Genomic DNA, 12,158 nt, shown 5'->3' with positions numbered 1-12,158 from the left:
TTACCCTCAATAATGTGAGTGTATTTCATCTGATAATTTGAAGGCTTTAAGAGAGAAAAAACCAGAAGTTTCCCAGAGGAAAAAAAAATTCTGACTCAAGACTACAATATCTACTCCTGTCTGAGTTGCCAGCCTGCTAGCCTGATCTACAGATTTCAGACTTTCTAGCCCCAAATCATGTGAACCAGCTTCTTAAAATAAACCTCACATATATATCGCATTGGTTCTATTTCTCTAGAGAACCCTGACTAGTACAGCATCTTTGCCTGCTGAAGTAAACAATTCTGTTGAGAGAGAGAGAGAGATAGACATTCATAATGCAAGAGAGTGAAGATATGGCTGAAGAAGCCACATTCTTTAGTAAATGCAAGTGGAGGAAATCCAGAACATGTGTGTGAGTCCTGGCCTTTGAAAAGAACAGGTTTGATGAATTCAAGGAAAAAGTAGGTCACATAAATGATAGTTATATAGAAGAATAAAACTTCACAAGGCAGGTACTGAGATGGAGAAAGAGGTGCTTATTAGTACACCTCTCAGAAGATATTCCTGTGATAGAGAAGAATATTGAGGGGACCTGCTTTTGATGCAATGAAGGTGAGATGAGGTCCAGAAACTGCCTTCTAAGAAGGATGGATGTGGTAAGCTGCTTAACTATGTGGGTTACATGATGCTGTGATGCTTGGGGCAATATAAAAGAAGCCGAGCATAATCCTCAGGTGCACAACCTTTCTTCCTCTGACTAAGCACTTGGCCTTTCCTCCTTACACATGTTGGAAACCATTTAAATGATTTTTGTTTGAAAATGTGCCGACATTATCCTGCATGTAGTACCATACCTCCTTCCCGCTCTAAGTTCGGGTGGCTCATTTTCACATAAAGGACCATTGCAAACACTAAGCCAGGCAACCTCTAAAGTATTTCCCTCTTCTCTGGTGCTTTAGAGTCTGAAGCAGAAATTATCAAGGCATAATTAACAGGAGGTATAAAATGACTGTTTTGGAGAAGCAATTGGAGTAGCAAACATCACAGAGACATAGGTCACTGATGGCTTTTTATATTAGGTCTGCTTCATTTGAGAACGGAGTATGATGGTGAACCTGTCTAGTGTTCTCCAAAATCAAGGAGCACTGGGAGCAAGTAAATAATCCCTGATCTACTTACATAGGGACATTCCGCTCATTATCTAAATTCCTGCTATAAGTAATCTCATCAGGGATCCTAGGCGGAACTGAGGGAAGGAGATATAAGTGCAGCACCAAAAAATAAGTCTCTAGGAGAACTGAGACTGATTAATTAGTTAATTTTATTGCCTGTCATCCTCTATATCTAAATAAAGATATTTGTCTTCCAGAGAAAATATTTGGAGATAATAATTTATTATGAGCGTAATTCTAAACAGCACACCATAATTAGGTTTTGCAATGAGATAAATGTGAACAAAGTTGGCCACCACCACCAACCACTAGAAAACCGGGAGTTTCAGCTGCCCAGATACAATATCCAAATAGTAGGTAACAAAATGAATGTTGAAAAATGAAACATATAAGAAGATTCAACTGGAATATTGGGCATTTAGATATATACACATATATCTATAGACCTTCCATTGGTGTTTTCCATGTAACCAATTACATGTGTGCTAGATTCTGGGGCTACAAATATGCATAAATAAAAGATGGTCTCTGCCCTCAGAGAATATGCAGAACAGTATGGGAGAGGGACATGTAACAAATAATTACACTATTTATTTGTATTATTGCAAACAATACTTTTTATTGCAATAATAGAGGTATGAACTAGGTACAAGGCAGAACTGAGAGAGTTTAAGCAGATTCTCAGAGCAGACACTTGACATTGGTGTGAATGGACTGACTACATCTGTGAAGTAGGAACAAGCATAAAATCTCCAGGCAAGACTTTTGTGAAGAGGCTAAGTGAGGATCTTAAATTACAACTCTTGAAAAATGTGTCATACATTACAAAATCCAGGAAAAAAAATTCTCTTGGCATAGAGAAATCAGATAGGTAGAGATTTCTTGAGTAAAGCCAGACCTTGACGATCAGGTAAAAAAAAAAATTCAAAATTAAAACCAGATCATCATTTCAGAGACTTCTATCTAGCCCTCCACCTAAGCAGGAATGCAAATCATGTTTTCATATTAGAATGTGTATATGTTTGTTTGCTTCTTTGTTTGTTTATTTTTTAAGGTACTGGGACCTGGGATTGAAACCAGAACCTCGTGTGTGGGAAGCCGGCATCCAACCAATGAGCTACATTGGCTTCACTGAGTTGGTTTTTTCATTTGTTTGCTTGTTGTTTGTCTTTTTGTTTTTAGGAGGCACTGGGAACCAAACCCAGGACTTCCCATGTGGAAAGCAGGTGCACAACCACTTGAGCCACACCTGCTCCCTACCTATTGTTTTTGTAACAAATTACCTCAAAACTTAGTGGTCTCAAACAACAACAAACATTTGTTACTTCACGGTTTCTATGTGATGAGAAGGTGGGAATAGCTTAGCTGGATAGTTCTGCTCAGGATCTCTCATGAAGTTGTAGCCGAGACATCAGCCAGCACTGCAAATATCTGAAGACTTGATTGGGGCTGAAGGATCTGCATTTATGTGGCTGGAAAGTTGGTGCTAGCTATTGACAAGAGGACTCAGTTCTTTGCCTTCTGGAGCTCTCCATCAGACCTGATTATTATTTTAGATTCCTGGCTGCTCAAGTAAATACCATTGTACTAGTCATCCAAAGGGGTGCTGATGCAAAATACCAGAAATTCTGTTGGCTTTTATAAAGGGAATCTATTTGGGGTAGAAGCTTACCATTACCAGGCCATAAAGCATAAGTTACTGCCCTCTCACCAAAGTCTGTTGCCATGTGTTGGAGCAAGATGGCTGCTGACCTTCAGCCTTCCTCTTCCTCTTAAGTCTCTGTGATCCCAGCTTCTTCCAACATCAGCTGTAGTATGGGATAAGTCTCATCTCTCTCCCAGGGCTCGTTCTTTCAGGGCTCAGCTGCTCTAGTCTCTTCACAAGGTCAGCTCTAAACTATTAGGCTCTCCAGGTTTTGTCTTTCTCCCTGGGTCTTGATTCTCTCTGGGCTCAGCTGCTCTGCTCTCTCCTGTGTGTTTACTTCCTGCACTCCAGCTCAAAACTCTACTCTGTCCTTTGTTATGTCTTTTCCCTGTGAGTCCCCACCCACCAAGGGGCAGGGACTCAACATCCTACAGATGTGGCCCAATCGAAGCCCTAATCGTTATTTAATCAAGTAAAAGTGAAACCTCAGACAGACAACTTTAGAAACATAATCCAGTATCTATTTTTGGAATTCATAACAATATCAAACTGCTACAGCCATGCATTGGAATGGTTTAAAAAACTGAGAATTTATTTGCTCATGGTTTTGAGGCTAGAAAAAAAAGTCCAAATCAAGGTCTCATCAAGGCAATGCTTTCTTTCCCAAAACTGGCATTCTGGGGCTGGCTGCCAGAGATGCTTGGTCCTGGGCTGCCACCTTGGAATACACACGGAGACCTCTCCTGGCTTCTTGCTTCTCTTCTTTCTGCTGACCTTTGACTTCTTGCTTCTCATGGCTTTCTATCTATCTGTCTGGATTTCATTCTGCTTATAAAGGACTCCAGTAAGAGGACTAAGAACCATCCTGTTTGAACTGGGCCACACCTTAACTAAAGTAACCTCACTGAAAGGTCTTACATATCAGTGGGCTCACATTCACAGGAATATATTATGTATTAAGTTTAAAAATATGTTTTTCTGGAGCACATACAGCTCCAAACCACCATAAGTATCTTCACATAGGAGCTGGCTTCCCCTTGTGAGAGTGATCCAAGAAAACAAGGCAAAAGTGATTACCTTTTATGAATTAGTCTTGGAAGATATTCATTATTACTTCATCATTTTCTATTGGTTGCCTGGCCCAACCTTGATAAAAAGTGGGAGGAACCTATAAAAAGGATAGAACCAAGAGGTGACGAACATGAGCATGGGGATTCTCTTGAAAGCTAGCTCCACTTTATATCAACTTTTCTACCTGTATATCTAATATCGTAAAAACTTGCATCTTCCTCCCTTCAATCAGCCACATAGAATTATTCCTTTATAGTTTCTAATAAGATAACTCACTCTTCAGTTTAATATTATTTGGCAAATATTGAATTGGCTACTAATCAGCTGTTAATAATCTTGTTCTAACAATGGGCATTTCAGAAAGATAGTCTAAGGGCATTTCAGAAAGATAGTCTAAGGGACTAATTATCTTAGATAATTAGTTGGATTAAGTTAAATGAACTAAATTCTAAGTACTTGTACTAATTTAGCATATTTGACCCAGAAAGACTTTCATTAATGAAACTATACTTAGAGCTTTAAGCAAAATCAGGGTTAGAAAGTATCCAACTGACATGTGTCATGATGATGGGAACGAGTGTTGGTGGGGGGGGGGAGAGGGGGGGTGGGGGGGTGGGGTTGAATGGGACCTCACATATATATTTTTAATGTAATATTATTACAAAGTCAATAAAAAATAAAAAAATTAAAAAAAAAAAAAAAAAAAAAAAAGAAAGTATCCAACTGACTTCTGGTCAAGAATGATGGTGGTATGAGACAATCCAGCGTTCTATTCTCCAGAAAAATCGTTGAACAACTAGCAACAACTGGTAGAGCCATTTTCCTCAAAACTTCTCAAAATAGTTAAAGGGCTGCAGTAACTGAACAATTGCCAAATCAAGAAAATGTGATTTAAAGCTAGTAGGAGATGGATTTGGTGACTACTAGATATGCCTACAAGCAATGTTAAATGAAATTCTTCAGACTGACAGGAAAAGACAACACAGTGTCTTCATATATATATAAAGAAATAAAGAATTCCAGTAAAGAGAACTATATCATTAATTTAAAATGCCCACCAGACGCAATGGATGTGACATGATGATGGGGGAGAGTGCTATTGGGGGGGGAGTGGTGGGGTGGGGGCGGTGGGGGTGAATGGGGACCTCATATTTTTTTAATGTAATATCTTTTTAAAAAATGAATAAATTGAGTAGAATTTGAAAAAGAAAAAAAGAAAAAAAAAGAAAAGAAAATGCCAACACTATTATTAGTATTTTTTTTTGGTATGTAATTCCACTTTTTATTTCCTAAAGGTTCTAAAGTGAAAATGCACAAAAGTAATGATAAATTTTGGTTTTGCACAACATTGTATAAAGATATGTATTGGAACAAGTACAACGAAAAGGTGGGGGGACAGAAGGGAATAGAAACAAATAGATGCAAACATAGGTTTGTGTATTCTATTGAAGTTAAGTTGTTATCAAGTCACATGTGAGAATTATACATTTAGGATGTAAAATTCAAGCCCTGTCATGACTACAAAGAAAACATCTAAAATATATATATAAAGAAGGAAATGAGAAGGCATTCATGAAAGCACTTTACGAAAAAAAATTGAATAAATATGAAAGTATATATTAACAGAAGAATTGAGAGACATACAAGGCACAAGACTTACAAAGACCAAATAGCAAAATGAGAGAAGAAAGTCCTGCATTATCACTACTTACTTTAAATGTAAATGGATTGCACTCTCTAGTCAAAAGGCAGAGAGTAGCAGAGTGGATAAGAAAACATGACCCAACAACATGCTGTTTATAAGAGACAGTGCTTATAATCAAAGACATGGGTAGGTTAAGAGTGAAAATAAGGGAAAAAATATTCCATGCAAACAGTAGCCAATGGAGAGCAGAGAGAGCTATAATGCTATCATATAAAATAGACTTTAAGCAAAAATGCTTACTAGGATAATAGTAGGACACTATATACTGGTAAAGAAGCCAATTAAATAAGAAGACAACAATGATAAGTATATATGCACTAACAGCAGGACTCTAAAATATATGAAGCAAATATTGACAGATTTGAAGGGAAAAAATAGTTCTACGTTACTACTAGGAGACTTCAACATACCACTTTCAATAATGTGTAGAGCTCTAGAAGGAAGAAAATGGAAACAGAAAAATTGAAAAATACTATAAAACAAGTAGCCCTGGCAGAGATAGAATACTTCATCAAACAATGGCAGAATACACATTCTTCACTAGTGCATAGGGGTCATTCTCCAGGAAAGATGATATCTAGGTCACAAATCAGTTTCAATAAATTAAAAAACATTAGAATCATATAATGTATGTTCTCCCACAACAATAGAATGAAGCTAGAAACCAGTAACAGAGGGAGAACTGGAAAACTGACAAATATGTAGAAATTAAACTAAACACTCAAACAATAAATGGGTTAAAGAAGAAATCACAGGGGAAATTAGGAAATATCATGAGGTGATTAAACACAAAACACAACATACCAAAATTTATGGGAGGCAGCACAGGCAGTGCTGAGAGGAGAATTTATAACTCTAAGTCCTTATATTAAAAAGGAAGATCTCCAATCAGAAACATTACCTCACAACTGGAAGTACTAGAAAAGGAAGAGCAAACTATATCGAAAGCAAGCAGAAGGAAGAAAATAACAAGAATTAGAGTGGAGATAAATAAAATAGAGAATAAAGAAACAATAGCTAGAATTAGCAAAACCAAAATTTGTTTCTCTGATAAGATCAATAAAACTGACAAAACTTTAGCTAGACTTACAAAGAAAAAAACAACAGAGGATGCCAATAACTAAAACCAGAAATGAAAGGGAGCATTACTACTGACCACACATAAATAAAAAGGAGGATAAGAGGATTCTATGAAGAATTATATGCCAGCAAATTAGATCACCTAGATGAAACAGACAAATTCCTAGAAATCCAAAAAGAAGAAGAAATAGAAGATCTCAACAGATCAATTATTAGTAAAGAGATTGACTCAGTATCAAAAGCCTCCCAGCAAAAAAAGCCCAAGATCAGATGGCTTCTTTGGTGAATTTTACCATTCAAGAAAGAAATAATAGCAACCCTGCTCAAACTTTTCAAAAAAATTGAGGAGAAGGGTAAACTTTCCAACTCATTTTATGAGGCCAGAGAAACACCCAAAGACCAAAGCTACATAAAAATACCACAAGAAAAAGTATACTTTTTGAATATAGATGCAACAATCCTTAACAAAATACTAGCAAAGTGACTCCAACAGCACATTAAAAGAACTATATCCTATGATCAAGTGAGATTTACTCCAGGTATACAAGTGTGATTCAAATTTTTAAAAGCAATTAATATAATACACCCTACTAATAGAAGGAAAAAATACACATGATCCTCTCAATTAACAGAAAAAAGACATTTGGCAAAATGCAACACTCCTTCTGGTTAACAACACTTAGAAAACGAGTAATAGGAGGAAACTTTCTTACTCAATAAAGGGCTTTTGTGTAAAACCCACAATTAATATCAAACTCAATGGTGAAAAACTGAAAAATTTCCCTCTAAGATCTGGAACATGACAAGGATGCCCACTGCCAGCACTGATATTCAACATTGTACTGGAAGTTCTAGCCAGAGCATTAGGCAAAAAAAAAAAGTGAGATGAAAGATGAAAGACACCCAAATTGAAAAGGAAGAAGTAAAACTTTCCTTACTTGCAGATGATAGGATATACAGAAAATCTTGAAAAAATCCACAAGAAAGCCACTAGATGTCATAAACAATTTCAGCAAAGTGGCAGGGTAAAAGATCAAAGTGCAAATATCAGTAGTGTTTCTATATACTACTAATGAGCAATCTGAGGAGGAAATCAAGAAATAAATTCCATTTACTTGGCAACTAAAATAATCAAATATCTAGGAATAATTTAACCAAGATTATAAAAGATGTATACCCCCAAAACTATAAAACATTGCTGAAAGAAATCAGAGAAGACATAAATAAGTAGAAGGAAATTTGGGGTTCATGGATTGGAAGATTAAATGATATTAAGATGGGAAGCGGACTTGGCCCAGTGGTTATGATGTCCGTCTACCACATGGGAGGTCTGTAGTTCAAACCCTGGGTCTCCTTGACCCGTGTGGACCTGGCCCAGGCACAGTGCTGATGTGCACAAGGAGTGCCATGCCACCCAGGGGTGTCCCCCGCGTAGGGGAGCCCCATGTGCAAGGAGTGCGCCATGTAAGGAGAGCCGCCCAGCGCGAAAGAAAGTGCAGCCTGTACAGGAATGGTGCCGCACACATGGAGAACTGAAGCGGCAAGATGACGCAACAAAAAGAGACATGGATTCCCGTGCCACTGACAACAACAGAAGTGGACAAAAAGAACATGCAGCAAAATGGACACAGAGAACAGTCAACTACGGGGGGAGGGGAGGGAGGAAGGGGAGAAATAAATAAATAAATAAATCCTTTTTAAAAAATTATATTAAGATGACAGTTTTACCCAAATCAGTTTACAGATTCAAAACAATCCCAAACAAAATTCCAACAGGCTTATTTGCAGAAATTGAAAAGCAAGTGATCAAATTTATATAAAGAGAGGACTTCCAGGGAAGATGGCAGAGTAGGGAACTCCAGGCAGTCCTTCCACCAATATTAAACAGGGAGGAATTGTCCAAACAACTATTTTGAAACTCCAGAGGCCAGAGGAACACTGTACAGCATCCAGGGAAGAGCGGGAAAAAGAGGATAATAAATTATGGTAAAGAACTGTGCTCTCGGCACAGAGTTTACTGACACACACACACCCTGACTCCCACAGCAGACCACTGCAAGGTCCAGTCCCTGGCTAGTGGCTGGTGAAAGAATGGGACTTAAAAATCCTCTTCCCCAAGAACAAGAGTGTGTATGGCTAATCACTGATCACAGCTTTTAATTAGCAAATTTGGATTACCTAGTCCTGGCTCTGATGGCAGCTATTATTTCAACCCACCCCAAACAAAGGTGGTAGCAGCTATTGTTTCAACCTTCCCTGGGAAGGGCAGGGATGGTGGATATTTAAAGACACAGAACTTCCTCAGGACTGGGCGGGGGGTGTTGAAATTTAGCTGAAGTACTGCATGGTCAGGTCAGGAATGTTCAGCTTTGGATAGCCATCAGAAAAGTTTCTGGCACCCTTCCTGATCTCTTCCACAGGAGCTGGTCTGTCCTTCATGAATCCCTGGCTTTGTTTTGGCTTAGAAAGACTGAACTGGGAAAGTCCTCTCTGGGATGACCCTCTTCCCAGAATTAGCCCTCCAGGCAAAAGCCTGAGACCACAAAAGGAGTATGAAAAACTATAGAATTTCCTTCCACTTATTCAGGTCTCCTATGATTTCTTTCAGCAAGTCTGGGACAAGCGGGAAGCGGACTTGGCCCAGTGGATAGGGTGTCTGTCTACCAAATGGGAGGTCCACGGTTCAAACCCCAGGCCTCCTTAACCTGTGTGGAGCTGGCCCATGCCCAGTGCTGATGGCGCAAGGAGTGCCGTGCCACTCAGGGGTGTCCCTGCATAGGGGAGCCCCATGCGCAAGGAGTGCACCCTGTAAGGAGAGCTGCCCAGTGTGAAAGAAAGTTCAGCCTGCCCAGGAATGGCGCCGCACACACGGAGAGTTGACACAAGATGATGCAGCAAAAAGAAACACAGATTCCTGTGCCACTGACAACAACAGAAGCGGACAAAGAAGAACACGCAGCAAAGAGATACAGAGAACAGACAAATGGGGGGAGGGGGAGGGGGAGGGGGGAAGGGGAGAGAACTTTAAAAAAATTTTTTAAAAAGTAATGATAAATCTGTTTCTAAACATACACTGTGCAACTATATAAGTAGTACCAAGTACAAAAAAAATGGTGTGATGTGAGGACAGAGGGGAATAGGGGAAGTTTATGTATATGCTATGGAAGTTAAGCTGGTATCAAATCAAACATAATTGTTATACATTTAGGATGTTAAATTTTAGGCCTATGGTAAAGAAAACAGATGAAAAATATATCCAGAGAGAAATAAGAAGGCACTCAATATGGTTCAACATACAAAAGTAAATAAATGCATGCTGTTAATAATAGGATAGCTGAGAGGGGTTATATAGGGACTGTACTTTCTACATGATTTTTATTTAAACCTATCTTTTCAATTTAAAAAAAGTATTCAACTGTGACACTTTTTTATATATCTCACTCAGCCTCACACACAACTATCTTCTCTTCTCTACCTCTGTGGTAGAGTCTACAAAAACAATTTTCCTAGGTTTCCTTACTCACTTACTTCTACATAGGTTCTGCCAATAGGAGACCGGAAGGTGAGACAGTAAAACTCTGATGATAGAGCTGGCAGTTGCTATGATTGCAATAGAAAGTCAATGGAATCCTGGATAGTGGCTGCATCTGTGGACTGTTCTAGCTTTGGTGAATGTGACCTCTCCTTCACACATCTGACGTGACAGGGTCTTCAATACTCAGTATGACTTACTGTTCCAATTGAGGGGAATTAACAGCTTCTGATATGTTGGTTTCACCCCTTTTTGCAATCCCTACCTCTCTTCTTCTATCTGCTCTTCTAGCTCTTCCAACACCTTGAAACCAATTCCCAGTATTAATTTCTTTCTGTCTGAAATACCTCGAAGGCTTTTCCATTTCCCCAACTGGACTATGTATGCATACATAAGCAAATATATCCTTATGTTTTCCCCTCAATATTTGTACATAAATTTAGCATATCAGACTCATTGAGTCACACTTGCTTTTCTTACTCAAAAATATATCTTGGCAATTTTTCCATATCATTACATGAAGAGTTCCACCATTCTTTTTGCATAATTACATATTATTCTATGAGAGTAACTGCTGTTCTTATTGAGAATTTAATGCATCAGACACCATTGTAAGCACATTACTTGTACTTTATTTAACAACCATTATATCCCTATGAGGTAGGATACTATTTTTATCCTCAGATGAGAAAATAAAATCACAGAGAGATTAGGTAACTTGCTTATCATCACACAATTAGTTCATGGCAGAGTCAGGATTGGCTTTAAGCAGTCGGTTACTAGAGACATGTTCTTAAGCACTAAGGTCTACCAGTTTCATGTAGATTTATTATATTAGAAATAACCAGAAAGAGCCTCAGGTAGGATTCTCAGTCATGTCAAACACTCTCCCACTTCAGTGTTTGCACTTCCTTTTCCCTCTGCCTGTAATGTCATTGCCCCAGATAGCCACATGGCCTGTGCCCTTATTCATTCAATAAGTTCTTATCAGAGAAGATAAGATGGTCTTATCTGAAATGGACATCCTACTCCTCCAGTCGCTTTATTTTGCTTCTTAGAACTCATCACCTTCTTACATATTAAATATTTGTTTGCCTGTTTATGGTCTGTTTTCTCCAATAGAATGCAAGTTCTGTAAGGGCATAGATCCCTACTCTGTTCCCCAAAACTAGACCAATGCCTGGCATATAAGAGGTGCTTGACAAATATTTGTTGAGTGAATAAGGCAACACATGAGTGAATAAGACATTAAGTTATTTAATGTTTTTATCTATAAGATTTATGGCTCACATAGATCTTCTAGAGCTATCTAGGACTGTGGTTACTATACAGAAATTACTTAATGTTATTTATTATTTCCACAATAATTATCATCAATACTTCTTGTAAAACAAGGTAGGCACTGGGTTAAGCACTTTGCAGTCACGATAGCTTATCCTAGCCTAATTCTTTCAACAATCCTGAAAAAAAGTAAGCAGGTAGTATTAATTCCATTTTACAGATCAGAAATTGAGGCCCAGATAGGCTAAGTCATGGAGAGAGTTGCAGAACTTGATTCAGACCAGTCTCCAATGCCCATGGTATTACCCACCAGGCTATGCTCCTCCCACAGCCTACTTTACTGCTATTAACAGAGCTCTCACATTGTTTTACAACCAGTTGTATTTAATGCACATATCATTTCCCTCACTCAACTGTGAGCCCCCAAAAGAAAGGGCTTAGTCTGTTCTTTTGTGTGGCATCCTTTAGAGTGGATTCCCCACTGAACTCTGCAAGCCCAAGGGATTCTCTGGATACACGTGAGGGACTAAAGAGAGGAAGGAGAGAAGTGGTGAACTTTGAGCCCCTTTCTCCCACCTCAGTTACTTGTAATCCATATTCAGATTCTGTACTATTTCCTCTAAACAAAGGATCTTGGTGCTAAAATATTAAAGCTCTTGAATCTATCAAGACCCAGGCACTCAATGCCAT

Source organism: Dasypus novemcinctus, chromosome 4, assembly GCF_030445035.2.
Source record: "Dasypus novemcinctus isolate mDasNov1 chromosome 4, mDasNov1.1.hap2, whole genome shotgun sequence".
In the NCBI taxonomy this organism is placed as follows: Eukaryota; Metazoa; Chordata; class Mammalia; order Cingulata; family Dasypodidae; genus Dasypus; species Dasypus novemcinctus.
The sequence above is the reverse complement of the archived record's forward strand: the minus strand, read 5'-3'. Positions refer to the sequence as shown.